The 16,012-nt window shown below is 46.9% G+C and overlaps 1 protein-coding gene and 1 long non-coding RNA gene across 2 annotated transcripts in view; both read left to right on the top strand.

Annotated features, from left to right (window-relative positions):
• Positions 1 to 16,012, top strand: part of cntnap2 (contactin associated protein 2) — a 1,677,584-nt gene that overhangs the window by 102,092 nt on the left and 1,559,480 nt on the right. The window lies entirely within an intron of this gene.
• On the top strand, positions 7,977 to 15,476 carry LOC116991622. Its single transcript, XR_004416842.1, has 3 exons — positions 7,977 to 8,160; positions 13,713 to 13,716; positions 15,467 to 15,476. It is a non-coding gene; the product is annotated as an uncharacterized LOC116991622 (long non-coding RNA).

Genomic DNA, 16,012 nt, shown 5'->3' with positions numbered 1-16,012 from the left:
GTTTTGAAAGACCTGTACCGTCTGCCAGAGGGCAGCAGGTGGAACAGGTTGTGTCCAGGGTGGGAAGGGTCCTTCAGGATGTTGGCTGCCCTGCCAAGGCAGCGAGAGCTGAAGATGTCCTTCAGGGAGGGCAGTGGGCAGCCAGTGATTTTTTGTGCGGTGTTGATGACCCTTTGAAGGGCTCTCCTGTCCGCTGAAGAGCAGCTGGCATACCATGTGGTTATACAGTACGCCAGCACACTCTCGATGGAGCAGCGGTAGAAGGACACCAGCAGCTTCTCCTCCAGGTTGTTTTTCCTGAGGATCCTCAGAAAATAGAGTCGCTGCTGGGCCTAATTGACTGCTGTGGTGGTGTTTGTAGTCCAGGAGAGATCCTTCGTAATTTGTGTGCCCAGGAATCTGAAGTCTGAGACCCTTTCCACACAGTCCCCATTGATGAATAGGGGTTTGGGGGCTGCACTGTTCTTACGGAAGTCTATGATAATTACCTTTGTTTTTGTGGTGTTTAGGATGAGGTTGTTGTCTGAACACCACGCTGCCAGTCTTTGGACTTCCTCCCTGTAGGCTGTCTCATCTCCTCCTGAGATACGTCCAACCACAGTCGTGTCGTCCGCAAACTTGACGATGGTGTTGGTGGAGTGGGCGGAGGCACAATCGTGGGTGTAGAGGGCGTAGAGGAGGGGGCTCAACACACAGTCCTGTGGGGAGCCGGTGCTGAGTGTGATGGGGGTGGAGAGGTGATGGCCCAGTCTGACGGTCTGGGGGCGGTTAGACAGAAAGTCCTTGATCCAGAGGCAGATGGGTTGGGAGAGTCCTAAATCCATGAGTTTGGTGACCAGTCTGCTGGTGATGATATTGAAGGCGGAGCTAAAGTCAATGAAAAGCATCCTCACATAGCTCCCCTGGTGTTCGAGGTGGGTCAGTGCAGTGTGAAGAGCAGTGGCGATGGCATCCTCAGTGGACCTATTTGCTCTGAGGCAAACTGGTGTGGATCGAAGGTGGGCGGGAGGCTGGCTTTGATGTGCTGCTGGACCAGCCTCTTGAAACACTTCATGATGACTGGAGTGAGAGCGACCGGTCGGTAGTCGTTAAGGCCGCTGATAACAGGCTTTTTTAGTAGTGGGATGATTGTGGCAGACTTCAGGCACGGTGGGATGATGGATTTGGACAGGGACAGGTTGAAGATTTTCGTGAAGACCTCGGAGAGCTGGTCTGCACATTCCTTCAGAACCCTTCCTGTCACGCCATCCGGGCCGGCAGCCTTCCTCGGGTTCACCGCCCTGAGCACCCGCCTCACTTCATGCTCCTGCACAGTGAGGGTGTAGTTGTTGTTGTTAGGGGCTGGTGGGAGAATGGTGACGAACTCTTCTGGTTCTGCCTCGAAGCGAGCAAAGAAGCAGTTCAGCTCCTCTGCCAGTGAGGCGTCGCCGTCGGCCGTCGTGCTGTTGCTGGGCTTGTAGTTGGTGATGTGCTGGATGCCCTGCCACACCCGCCGTGGATCGTTGCTGTTAAAGTGGTCCTCTATCTTCCTCTTGTGGGCCGCTTTGGCATCCCTGATGCCTTTCTTCAGGTTGGCTCTAGCAGCGCTGTACAGGGCTCTGTCGCCAGACCTGAAGGCGGTGTTGTGGTCCTTGAGGAGAGTTTGGACCTCTTTTGTCATCCACGGCTTCTGGTTGGGGTACACCCGGATGAGTTTGTCGACGGTGATGTTGTCAACACAGTTCTGGATGTAAAAGAGTACCGTGGATGTGTACTCCTCCAAGTCCTGATTTCCAAAAATGTCCCAGTTTGTCCTTTCAAAGCAGTCCTGTAGCTGTGAGGAAGCTCCTTCAGGCCAAGTTTTAACAGTCCTGGTGGTGGGTTGAGCTTTTCTCCTGAGGGGGGTGTATGCTGGTGCTAAGTGAATGGATAGGTGATCCGACTGGCCTAAGTGTGGTAGTGGTGTGGCTCTAAACCCCTTCTTGATGTTTGAGTAGGCCTTGTCTAATGTATTTTCTCCCCTGGTTGCACATTTGATGTGTTGTTTAAACTTGGGGAAAACTGATTTTAAGTCTGCGTGATTGAAATCACCAGCTATGATATGGGCTGCTTTGGGGTAGGTGTTCTCTTGTTTGCTGATAGCGCTATGGATGTAGCCTAGGGCTATGCTAGCATTAGCATCCGGTGGGATATACACAGCTGTAACTATGACCACGGTAAACTCACGTGGAAGGTAGCAAGGCCTGCATCTAACTATCAGGTACTCCAAATCAGCAGAACAGTGTCTGTCTATGATTGTGGTATTTGTGCACCAGTTGTTGTGAACGTAGATGCATAACCCCCCTCCTTTGCTCTTACCGGAGTCTTTGTTTCTATCCCAGCGAAATGCTGTGTGGCCTGCTAGCTCAATGGCTCTGTCCGGTACAAGTGCGTGTAGCCACGTCTCTGTTATTAGCAGAATGCAACTGTCCGCGATGAATTTGTTTGCAGCGACCTGTAGTCTTAGTTCGTCCATTTTGTTGGTGATGGATCTGGCGTTGGTGAGAATGATGCTGGGTAGCAGTGGTTTATGTGGTTGTTGCCTTAGCCTAGCGAGTAGTCCGGACCGGCGACCACGCTTTTGCTTCCTGTGCCTCCTCCATCTCCGGCGTTTGCTGGGGCCGACAACAATCCACGGAGAGCCCGGTGTCCTGGCTATCTCCTCCGGTATGTTGCGTGAATGCAGAAAAACACTCTTAACTGCCTGTTTACACTGTAATCCGATAATCAGAAGATCCTGTCGGCTGAAGGTGAGATTCGCACGACAAAACATAACATTGTCAAACAGACATACAAACAAAAACGCACAAAAAAAGCACCGAAAGGGAGAGCTTCGAGCCGCTGCGACTGTGCGCGCCGCCATTTTCCTGCCTCAAGATGGCTGGCACCTCCTCTTTGGAAATGTGGATGTTCCAAGACATAATTGACCTTAATTCTTTAGCTTCCATGCCCTTCGCCAAGGTAAATACAGATAAGAAATGCTCATTTAAGTCTTTCCTCATCTCCTATGGCTTCACACACAGATGATAACATTGATTGTTAAGAAGCCCTAGTCTTGGTATTGGTATTTCTCTCCCAAGTTATCCTTTTGCTCATAATGTACTGATAGAATCTGTTGGCATTCTACTTTACTTTGTCTGCCAAAGCTGTCTCGTCCTCTTCCCCCCCCCCCCCCTGATTTTCCTCTTCAGTGTACTCCCTCATCCCTTCAACTCCTCAAAGGATTTGCTTGACTCCAGCTGCCTGTACATGACAAACGCCTCCTACTTTTTCCTGTGCTTCAAAATTGAGTTTTAATGATTTTGCTGCAAAATTCAATTACATATTCATGCGCTCAGGAGAAGCAAAAAGTTGCATTGTTAAACATGAACCAATATTCTCGGCACTGATCTAATTTTTTTCATTCTTCGTACTGTATCAACTGACATATTTGCCAATTCCTTTTTGGAACCTTACATTTGACTTTATACCTTGCCATACCAGAGATAGACTGCAGTAATTGTGGCTGGAAATTGAAAAAAAAAGCAATGTACAATTGAGCTAGCGTAAGCCCAGAAGTAATATATGAAACACACAAAAATCCTAAATTTGAAGCAAAAATCAGTTTAGTCCAATGCAAATGAAGCATCGATGGAGCATTGCTAGCCCAGAAGTCATGATTTAACTACTTGAATTAATAGAATGAATATTGAAAATCTGAAGAAGTGGTCCCGACCCGAAATGTCACTTACCCATGTCTTCCCGAGATGCTGGCTGACCCGCTGAATTACACCAGCGTTTTGCATCTTTCTTTATTCAAAGTATTCAAAGTATTCAAAGGTTCAAAGGTTTTTATTAGTCACATTCACATACACCGAGGTGTAATGAAGTGAAATGCTTTTTGCCATTTTGCAGTACACAAAACAATACAGACATAACACCAATGAGAGACTTAAACACAAAGAACATCCCCCCACAATGGCTCCCACCATGAGGGAAGGCACAAAGTCCAGTCCCCAACCCCAGTTCACCCATAGTCGGGCCTATTGAGGCCTCCACAGTTGCCTCTACGGAGGCCCGATGTTCCTGGCCGTTCTCGCCGGGTGGTGGTGCTCCGGCGTCGGGAGAGTCCTCACAGCGGCATGGGAACCCTGGAACGGCCGCCTCCGTACTGGAGGCCGCGGCTTCCGAAGCCGACATGGCCGCGCCAGATGGAGCTCCACAACTGCCGATCTCGTCGCGAGATCCCAGGCTCCCGGTGTAAAGTTCGGCGGCGCCACCCGCAGCTGGCCGCTCCACAGTCCCGCAGCTCCGCGATGTTGTTCCCGGCGGTCTCAGCTCCAGCGCGGCGACCCAGGCAAGGCATCGCCCGCTCCACGAAAGCGCTCCAGCGCTGTGCCGCCACCGAAGCCGAGGTTCTGGCGGTCCGCGACAGGAAACGCCGCTCCAGGCCCGCTGGTAGGCCGCGAGGACGGGTCGAAGCTGCAGCCCGGAGAAAAGCTGCCTCTCCGACCAGGTAGGGACCCTGAAAGGCAGTTTCCCCCTTCCCCCCCCCCCCCCACCCCCCACACAAAAAAGTCTAGACCTCCAAACAAAACACTTTAACTAACTGAAAATAAAAATAAAACGGTGAAAAGACAGACAACTGCTGGCAGGGCAGCCGCGCACAGGACAGCGCCTCCTTTTGATCTTATCACATCTTTGATGTCGTCTTAACCGAGAAAGCAACTATTCGAGTGGTAGGTTTGATCCAGTTGGCTTACTTTGTGACCAAGCCAGATATAACTTCATAAAGTTCAAACCATAAAACAAATACTGTTTCGGCACCATCGAACCTCTTTGAACCTTTTTATTAATTTTATTAATATCTTCATTCTCAACAGTAGCATGAAGCCATTTCCATTCTACAGTCAGCGCATACATTAAGTTATTGTGTTCATCACATTTCGGTCATTGCTTTAGGTCATTCGTCCAGTATTTTTGTTGCCAGGTTAGCTATCAACACAATTAAGTGAAACAGCTCATTTGCATTAAACAAAATTGGAATTGATAATTAATTTATTTGACGTAATAATTTATTGACTTAAAATTAACCTTGAATGAATATAATTACAGGATTAAAATTTAAAATTGCTCCACTTTCATAATTTGAATGTTCTGATTAAGTGGTGATACATGCATTGAATTGATGTTGAAATTGGACTACAATACTTTTCTATTTGAGGAAGTTGACAGTCTGCCCAGTGTTTCCAACTAAGACATAATGACTTTGAGGTCTTCTAATCTGGCACAAATAAATTGGCATGCAGTTTAAACATAAATAAAAATTTGGAATGATATAGAATGAGATTCTGATTCACTTTCATCCATATTACACCACTCTACAATCACAACATATCCCCCACTGTAGGTAAGGGAACAAACCATATTAGACAAATTACAAAATAAAATCATTTTGGAGTGTGGGAGAGTAGGACATGAAAACTTGAGTTTCAGCCACCTTGTCCCTGCCAACTGGGTTGGCATACTGGGCTAGTCCCACTTGTCTGCATTAGATCCATTGCACTCTAAAGTCTTCCTATCCATACAACTGTTGACATGCCTGTTAAAGGTCATAATTGTATCTGCAGCTCATTCAAAATATGGGCCTTCCTCTAAGCAAAAAGGTTGGTTGAGGTCCCTTTTAAATTACTCCTCTCTCACTTGAACCTCTGCTCTCCTGTTTTAGAAGCCTCCACTCCGGGGACAGAGTGTTGAATTTATCTCTGTTCCCCTTGATCTTGTGCATCTCAAAATAATGAGATCTTGTGCATCTTAAGCTATAAAGTCTCCAATGCTAAGGGAAAAAAAAGTATTGGCCTGTCCAACCTTTCCCTATAACTCAAGCCTAGGTAACATCCTAGCAAATCTCTTCTGCACCCTTTCAAACTAAATGGCATCCTTCCTTCAACTGGGGGATCAGTACCGCACACAGCACTTTAAGTTTGGTCTCACTTGTCCAGCTGCATCATGATGTACCAACTTTTATACTCAATACCCTTCCCAATAAAGGCATAAGTGCCAATGTCAACTTCATCACACTCGCCATCTAACTCACCACTTTCCGGAAATGGTGCACCTGTACTCCCAGATCTTTATTTCGCAATACTCCCCCAGGCTCTATCTTTTACTGTGCAAGTCCTGTCCTGGTTAGACTTGTCATCCAAAGCTTTAATGTAGATATCAAACAACAGTGGACACAGCACCAACCCATGTGGACCACTCCACAGGTCAGAGGCCTCCAATCAGAAGAATAAGCCTTTACTCCTACATTTAACTGCTTTCTCTCCAAGGCAATTCTGATTTCAATTGGCCAGCTCACCTTGAATTCCATAAGCTCTAACCTTCTAGACCAATCTACCATGGAAAATTTTGACTCTTTGGACTTTAGTCAGCGAGAAATAAAGCATCAAATGTTCAGTGAAAGTGATCTCTGCCTAGAGGGGAGAAATGGGGCTGCAGCCCCTGATATTGTATGTCCTAATTGATCTGAAATGTTTTGCAACTGTTTATTCACCAAGTTTGGTGCCACTACATTGGTGACCCCGACGATCCAAATTGTGATTTGGGATTTCTCCCAACGCACGCAGCCTTGGGAGATGTGATGTCAGCAGCCGACAGCCCAGTCCTGCAGAATGATGCTTCCGCTAACCCAGCTCTACCGTAAGGTATGCCGCAGGCTGCCCTGGTCGATGGGCGCGGTCCGGGCCTTGTGTGACGGCCGCCAATCTCTCCCACATGACCCGACTGGAGCCGACCACCGGGGCTGAGAGGCCACAGCTGCCGCCGCTCCCCCACCAGCTGCTGCCCACCGGAACTGTGCTTGGTGTCCAATATCACAACGACCGTTATCGGGGTCGGTACCGCCGTAAGTTAAATCACGGAGGCCCCAAACCTCCCATGCTTTTCAAAAACCCAACAACGTATTCAATGGTAGTTGAGATTTTTGGGGGAGTTAATTATTTTTTCTTATTTTCCAATTTATCACATCAAAAACATCGTGGCCGATTAGGAAAAGGGGAGATGCAGCGAGACCTGGGTGTCATGGTACACCAGTCATTGAAAGTAGGCATGCAGGTGCAGCAGGCAGTGAAGAAAGCGAATGGTATGTTAGCTTTCATAGCAAAAGGATTTGAGTATAGGAGCAGGGAGGTTCTACTGCAGTTGTACAGGGTCTTGGTGAGACCACCCCTGGAGTATTGCGTACAGTTTTGGTCTCCAAATCTGAGGAAGGACATTATTGCCATAGAGGGAGTGCAGAGAAGGTTCACCAGACTGATTCCTGGGATGTCAGGACTGTCTTATGAAGAAAGACTGGATAGACTTGGTTTATACTCTCTAGAATTTAGGAGATTGAGGGGGGATCTTATAGAAACTTACAAAATTCTTAAGGGGTTGGACAGGCTAGATGCAGGAAGATTGTTCCCGATGTTGGGGAAGTCCAGGACAAGGGGTCACAGCTTAAGGATAAGGGGTAATCCTTTAAAACCGAGATGAGAAAACTTTTTTCACACAGAGAGTGGTGAATCTCGGGAACTCTCTGCCACAGAGGGTAGTTGAGGCCAGTTCATTGGCTATATTTAAGAGGGAGTTAGATGTGGCCCTTGTGGCTAAGGGGATCAGAGGGTATGGAGAGAAGGCAGGTACGGGATATTGAGTTGGATGATCAGCCATGATCATATTGAATGGCGGTGCAGGCTCGAAGGGCCGAATGGCCTACTCCTGCACCTAATTTCTATGTTTCTATGTGGTGTCAAAAACGTAACGACCGTTTACAATACGTTTTCGGACGTTTTTAAATCAATAAAATAAAATTTTGGACGTAAATTGGTCATCAAAACTGAGCCAATCTTCAATTTGGCAACACACTGTCTTGTTTACCTTTCGTACGGACCAAGTCGCTAACTTTATTCCTTCGTGTCAACTTCGGGAAGCTCTGCAACGACCATAATGAGACATTTTACTTACTAAAAAATCAGCCCAAACCAAACGTCCTGACGAATCATCGGCCATCGATATAGCTCAAATCCGGAAGGTAATGTTCCGTTTAGATCATATTGGTGAAAATGTTTGGTTTTCACTAATAATGTAACGTTTGTTTTCTGGGACACAAAACCTTTTAGTGTCCACCGCAACGTACGTTTGTGTGTTTTCGTGTGTAACGTGCATTGTGGTATCCACTCAGATGGATGCAGTACCCTACTACATGGTCAGGTGAATGAAGTGGAAATGGTGTTTCCAATTTTATTGTTCCATGTGGTGTTCATAAACATAGAAAGGCATTTAAACAAAAGTGCACTTACTGTGCCAACCAGGCCACCAGTGGACACCACGAGACAACCATTACATACAATGTATTTGTGTATTCTAATGCCATTTTTGGAAACTTGCCATCAATATGCTATCTTTTATATTTTTTGTTCATACTATGTTCGTCATTAAACTAATAAAGTGCTTGTTAACTTTTTGAAGGAATTTTAAATTTGACCCCCTTTGTCACATTTTTGTGTGCAGTATTGTAAAAAGACACACATGTACTAATTCCTAATTACCCTTAAGAATGTGATGGTGAGTCATTTTATAGAACTGGTTTGGTCCTTTTGGGGAAGATACTTCAGCGGTGCTGTTGGGTATGGAATTCCAGGATTTTTAGAAATGAGTGGTGCTATATTTCCAAGTCATGGCAGTGCATGTCATTGAGGGGAACCCGCAGTTTGTTAAGTTCCCAAGCACCTGAAACCCGTGACCTCCTTGAACATAATCATTAAGGGTTTGGTAACTTCTATTTGAGTAGCCTAAGCAGGAGACGTGCTTCTTCTGCAACCATCTGAACAGAAACACATACATGTTTTCGCACCACTTCCATGATGGAAAGAATTAATGTTTAGGTTTAGCTACATTCACGCAGGCAAGTCGAGAGTGTTCCATCATATTCCAGAGATGGCTTGCTGACTGTGCAAAGGCTTTAGGGCATCATGGGAATAAGTTGCTTACCACTGCATATCCAAGCTTTGAGTTGCTCTTGGAGCACATTATTTATGTGTGGAACAGTTGAGTTTGGGTCAATGGTGATCCTCGGAGATTGATAGGTAATGCTCTTGAGGATGGGTGTTGATGAACTCCATCCTGATGGAATTGGTCATTACCTCGTTGATGAAGATTTACTGTCTTTACTGAAGAAGGGTCTTGACCAGAAACATCACCCATTTCTTCTATCCAGAGATGCTGCCTGTCCTTCTGAGTTACCAGCATTTTGTGTCTATCTTCGAAGATTTACTGTTAGCTGTTAGTTGTTTTGATGCACTGTTGCCATCTGAGGTGTAATGAATGGAATTGAACATCATTCATCAATGAATGAACATCAGTTGAGACCTTCAAATGGATGGAAAGTCTTTGATGAAGCAGCTGAAGAAGGTTTGGTCAAGAACACTGACCTGCGGAACTCCTACATTGGTGATGTGGTGCTGGGAAGATTGACATTCAGCAAAATCAACAGCTATCTTTTTTTTTAGTGAGGTTAGACTCCAAGCTTTAGATTGTTTACCCCTTGTTGCCCTTTGGCATCGGTTTTACCAAACAGCCTTCTTAACCAACCAATCCCCGTCTACAGATACTCTCCTCCGCTGGTCCTTACCCGTAATAACTTCTTGTTTGACTCCTCCCATTTCCTCCAAATACAAGGCGTAGCTATGGGCACGCGCATGGGCCCCAGCTACGCCTGCCTCTTTGTAGCGTACGTCGAAGAATCCTTGTTCGAGACGAACCAGGGCCCCATCCCCGACCTCTACCTCTGCTACATCGACGACTGCATTGGTGCTACCTCCTGCACCCACACACAACTGACTGACTTCATCCATTTCACCACTAACTTCCATCCGGCACTCAAATACACCTGGACCATTTCCGACACTACCATTTCTTGACCTCACTATCTCTATCGCAGGTGATAGACTTCTGACCGACATCCACTATAAGCCCACTGACTCCCATGACTATCTAGACTACACTTCTTCCCACTCTGCTTCCTGTATGGACTCCATCCCCTACTCCCAATTCCTCCCTCTACGGCGCATCTGCTCCCAGGATGAGGTGTTCCACACCAGAGCATCGGAGATGTCCTCATTCTTCAGGGAACGGGGGTTCCCCTCCCCTACTATAGATGAGGCTCTCACCAGGGTTTCTTCAACACTGCTCTCTCTCCCCATACCCCCCACTCGGAACAAGGCCAGAGTCCCCCCCTAGTCCTCACCTTCCACCCCACTAGCCGTCACATACAACAAATGATCCTCCGTCATTTTCGCCACCTCCAACGTGACCCCACCACTCGCCACATCTTCCCATCTCCTCCTCTGTCTGCTTTCCGCAAAGACCGCTTCCTCCGTAACTCCCTGGTCAATTAGTCCATTCCCACCCGTACCACCCCCTCCTCGGGCACTTTCCCTTGCAACCGCAAGAAACGCTACACTTGCCGCTTTACTTCCCCCCTTGACTCCATTCAAGGACCCAAGCAGTCATTCCAGGTGCGACAGAGGTTCACCTGCACCTCCTCCAACCTCATCTATTGCATCCACTGCTCTAGATGTCAGCTGATCTACATCAGTGAGACCAAGCGTAGGCTTGGCGATCGCTTCGCCGAACACCTCTGCTCGGTCCACAATAACCAACCTGATCTCCCGGTGGCTCAGCACGTCAACTTGCCCTCCCATTCCAAATCCGACCTTTCTGTCCTGGGCCTCCTCCATGGCCAGAGTGAGGACCACCGGAAATTGGAGGAGCAGCACCTCATATTTCGCGTAGACAGTTTATACCCCAGCGGCATGAACATTGACTTCTCCAATTTCAGGTAGCCCTCACTGTCTCATCCCCTTCTCAGCCCTTCTGGCTCCTCTTCCTTTCTTCTTCCCGCCCCTCCCCCCCCACCCTACATCAGTCTGAAGAAGGGTTTCGGCCCAAAAAGTTGCCTATTTCCTTCGCTCCACAGATGCTGCCGCACCCGCTGAGTTTCTCCAGCATTTTTGTCTACCTTCGATTTTCCAGCATCTGCAGTTCCTTCTTAAACAGCTTTCTGCCATATACTGCCTTTATGTCAAGGGCATTCACTATCACTCCACCCTTGGAATTCAATGTTGGATAAAGGCTTTGGTGGGGCCTGGAGTTAAATGGTCCTGGTGAATCCCAAAATGAGCATGTGATGAAGAGTAATTGTCACTGGATAGCATTGTCAATAACAGCTTGCATTGCTTTGCTGATGATTGTTACATAGACATAGAAACATAGAAAGTAGGTGCGAGAGTAGACCACCAGGTCCGTCGAGCCCGCACCGCCATTCGCTCATGGCTGAACACTAAACAGACACACTTACCCACAAACAGTAGACACAAGACACAGAACACAAGACACTACCCTCCCCTTTATACCGCTATCACCCCTCTCCACCCCAAGAACCTCGTGATCTCCTGGGGGAGGCAAAAAACCGGATAAAAACCCAGGTCCAATTCGGGAAAAAAATCCGGGAAATTCCTCTCCGACCCCAATCCAGGCGATCGACACTTGTCCAGGAGATCACTCAGGTCTTACTATACTAACCATACCTAGGTCCATATCCCTGCCCTCTCCCCGTAGCCCCTTATCCCCTTGGCAGCTAAAAAACCATCTATTTTAGTCTTAAATATATTTAAAGTTTCTGCTTCCACTGCTCCCTGGGGCAGTGAATTCCATAAATTAACCACCCTCTGGGTGAAGAAGTTCTTCCTCATCTCAGTTTTAAAAGAGCCCCCCCTTATTCTGCAATTATGTCCCCTAGTTCTAGTTTCCCCGATCATTGGGAACATCCTCGGTGCATCCACCCGATCAAGGCCCCTCACGATCTTATATGTTTCAATGAGATCGCCTCTCATTCTTCTAAACTCCAAAGAGTAGAGTTCCAGCCTACTTAACCTTTCCTCATATGTCAATCCCCTCATTGCAGGAATTAATCTTGTAAACCTTCGCTGCACTGCCTCCAGGGCTAGTACATCCTTTCTTAAGTATGGACCCCAGAACTGTACACAGTATTCCAAATGTGGTCTCACTAATACTGTGTACAGCTGCAGCAAGACCTCCGTGTTTTTATACTCAATCCCCCTAGCAATAAAGGCCAAAACTCCATTGGCCTTCCTGATTGCTTGCTGCACCTGCATACTAACTTTTAGTGATTCATGTACTAATACCCCTAGATCCCTTTGCGTTGCATTACAACGCAGCTCCTCCTCATTTAAAAAATAACTTGCCCTATCATTTTTTTTCCCAAAGTGAATGACTTCACATTTATTAGTATTAAATTTCATCTGCCAAGTTGTTGCCCACTCACCTAGCTTATCTATATCCTTTTGCAGACTCTTCCTATCCTCCTCATCCCCTACTTTTCCTCCCATTTTTGTATCGTCCGCAAATTTTGATATATTACACTTGGTTCCCTCCTCCAAATCATTTATATAAATTGTGAACAACTGGGGTCCCAGCACCGACCCTTGCGGAACCCCGCTAGTTACCGGTTGCCATCCCGAGTATGAACCATTTATCCCCACTCTCTGCTTCCTATTTGTTAGCCAATCCTCTACCCATGCTAATATATTACCCCCAATCCCATAATTTTTTATTTTTAGCAATAGTCTCTTATGTGGCACCTTGTCAAAAGCCTTTTGGAAGTCCAAGTATACCACATCCACCGGTTCCCCTTTATCCACCCGGGTTGTTACTTCCTCAAAGAATTCGAGCAGATTCGTTAAACAGGACTTCCCCTTCACAAAACCATGCTGGTTCTGTCCGATGAAGTCATGTTTATCCAAGTGCCCCGTTAGTGTTTCTTTAATAATTGTCTCTAACATTTTACCCACCACCGATGTTAGACTAACCGGTCTATAGTTACCCGCCTTCTGTTTACTTCCTTTTTTAAATATAGGTGTTACATTGGCCATTTTCCAATCCACTGGGACCGTTCCTGCCTCCAGGGAGTTTTGGAAAATTATCACCAATGCATCCACAATCCCCACCGCTATCTCCCTCAAGACCCTTGGATGTAATCCATCAGGCCCAGGGGATTTATCCTCCTTCAGTCTCATTAATTTCCCTAATACCACCTCCTTGGTGATCTTAATAGTATTTAGCTCCTCCATTCCTACCGCCCCCTGTTTATCCAGCGTTGGAATATTTTTTGTGTCTTCTATGGTGAAGACTGATACAAAATACTCGTTTAATGCCTTTGCCATTTCCATGTTCCCCACCAACAACTCTCCAGTCTCACCCTCCAATGGACCAACGTTCACCTTAGCCACCCTTTTTCTTTTTATATAGCTATAAAAACTCTTACTATTAGTTTTTATGTTGTTCGCTAAATTCCTTTCATAGTCTATTTTCCCCGTCTTAATTAATCTCTTAGTTATTTTTTGCTGACCTTTAAATGCTTCCCAATCCTCTACCCTCCCACTATCTCTGGCTACCTTATATGCCCTTGCCTTCAGCCGAATACTATCCTTTATAGTTTTACTGAGCCATGGCTGACTGTTCTTACCCTTACCCCTTTTTTTCTTCATAGGAATAAATTTTTCTTGAAGGTTATACAGTATACCCTTAAACGTACACCACTGCTCATGTACCGTCTTATTCTTGAGTCTGCTATCCCAGTCAACTTTGATCAGCTCAGTCCTCATACCTTCATAATCCCCCTTATTTAGACTAAGCACCCTAGCCTGAGTTTCAACCTGCTCCCCTTCTATTTGAATATGGAATTCGACCATATTGTGGTCACTTGTTCCCAACGAGTCCCTAACTATGACATTTTTAATTAATCCTGCTTCATTACACAGGACCAGATCCAAGATTGCCTCCCCCCTTGTCGGTTCGGTGACATACTGTTCTAGGAACCCGTCTCTAATACATTCTATAAACTCTTCCTCTAGTCTACCCTGCCCAGTTTGGTTTGCCCAATTAATATGAAAATTGAAGTCCCCCATGATTACAGCAGTTCCCTTTTTACATGCGTCAACTATTTGCAGATTTATGTTCTGACTAACAGCGTCACAGCTATTTGGAGGTCTATAAATTACACCCACTAGTGTTTTTTTCCCCTTATTATTCTCTATCTGTACCCAAGCTGTTTCACTATCCTGATCCTTCAACGCAATATCCTTCCTCTCTATTGCCGTTATTCCCTCCCTTATTAAAAGGGCCACCCCTCCTCCCTTTCTTTCCTGTCTATCTTTCCTAATTGTCGAGTACCCCTCTATATTTAACTCCCAGTCCTGATCTCCTTGCAGCCATGTCTCCGTAATGGCCACGATATCATAACTATATATATTTAATTGCACCGTTAATTCATTTATCTTATTACGAATACTCCGTGCATTTAGATAAAGCACTTTCAGATGATTTTTACTACCCTTCCTTTCCGTTTTTGCCCCTTTTACATCTAGAGCTTTATCTTCACACATTCTGTCTCCTGTCACATTTTGACTTTCCGCTTCCCCACTGATACCCTGCTCTATTTCCTCTACCCCTGCCGTTATTACCCCCCTTGATACCTCCCCCCCGCTACTTAGTTTAAAGACCTCTCTACTGCCCTAGTTATATGATTTGCCAGGACCCCAGTCCCAGCACCGTTCAGGTGAAGTCCGTCCTTACAGAACAGATCCCCCCTGTCCCAGTACTGGTGCCAGTGGCCCAAGAAACCAAACCCATTATTCCCACACCAGTCTTTGAGCCACGCATTTAGCTTTTTAATTTTACGTACCCTCGCCGATTTGGCCCGTGGCTCAGGTAGCAATCCGGAGATCAGTACCCTCGAGGTTCTGCTTTTTAATTTATTCCCTAACTGCTCAAACTCCTTCAGCAGATCCTCCTTCCTCGTCCTTCCTATGTCATTGGTCCCCACATGGACCACGACCACTGGATCCTCCCCCTCCCTCTGCAAATTTCTCTCCAGCATCGCAGAGATATCCTTAACCCTAGCACCGGGTAGGCAACACAGCCTTCGGGACATGTTCTGCTGGCCGCAGAGAACCTTATCTACCCCCCGAATAATACTATCCCCTATCACTACGGCATTTCTTCTAACTCCCCCCTCTTGAATGGCCTCCTGATCCACGGTGCTGCAGCCAGGTTGCTCATCCCTCCCACAGCCCCTGATCCCGTCCTTACATTGAGTAAGAGCCTCGGTCATGCTCGTCAGGGACAAGGGCTGTGGCTCCTGCCGCATCTCCTCCTGGTTCCCCCTACCTGCCTCGCTTATGGCCACACCTTCCTTTCCTTGCTCACTGCCTACTGAATTAGTTAAACTGGTCGGTGTGACCATCCCCTGGCACAAAACATCCAGGTAATACTCCCCCTCCCTGATGTACCGCAGCGTATGAAGTTGGGTCTCCAGCTCATCAATGCGGAGCTGGAGTTCCTCTAGCCTCAAACACTTACTGCAGCTGTAGGGATCTTCTACATCAATGGTGTCGACAAATTCCCACATCTCGCAGTATTGGCACATCTCCTGACCGCCCATCTTATATAGGTAATTAACTGGTCCTGTTTAAGAATCCCCTACTGTATTGATACACCCCTTATTTATATAATCCTACCTCCTATAAATGGGAAAGTACTCACCCCAGCCGTAAATTACCTACTGGTTTGGCTGTCTAGTGGTAATTCCGTCCGCTCTTCCTGTCTGGTCCACTGCTCCCTTGCAGTGCGTGGCAAACCTCTTTGCCTCTGTTAGTCTCTCGAGCCGCGGCTCCGTCCGTCCTCCCTCGGCGACAGCACCTGTGGCACCGCGGTCGTGACGTCCCTTCCGTTCCTGCAGAGCCTTCCTGTCCTGGGCGGAGTCTGCAGCTAACTGTGTGCTCACGTCCGTTAAATCAAACGAACCTTGCTACTGCACACCCCAGGCGAATGGTGAGAAAGGCCTCAATCAGGAAGTGGTGTGCCTCAATCAGTCTCTGCAAGTGGTGTGCCT

Source organism: Amblyraja radiata, chromosome 2 (assembly GCF_010909765.2).
Source record: "Amblyraja radiata isolate CabotCenter1 chromosome 2, sAmbRad1.1.pri, whole genome shotgun sequence".
Taxonomy (NCBI): Eukaryota; Metazoa; Chordata; class Chondrichthyes; order Rajiformes; family Rajidae; genus Amblyraja; species Amblyraja radiata.
This window is presented reverse-complemented; position numbering and strand designations above follow the sequence as displayed.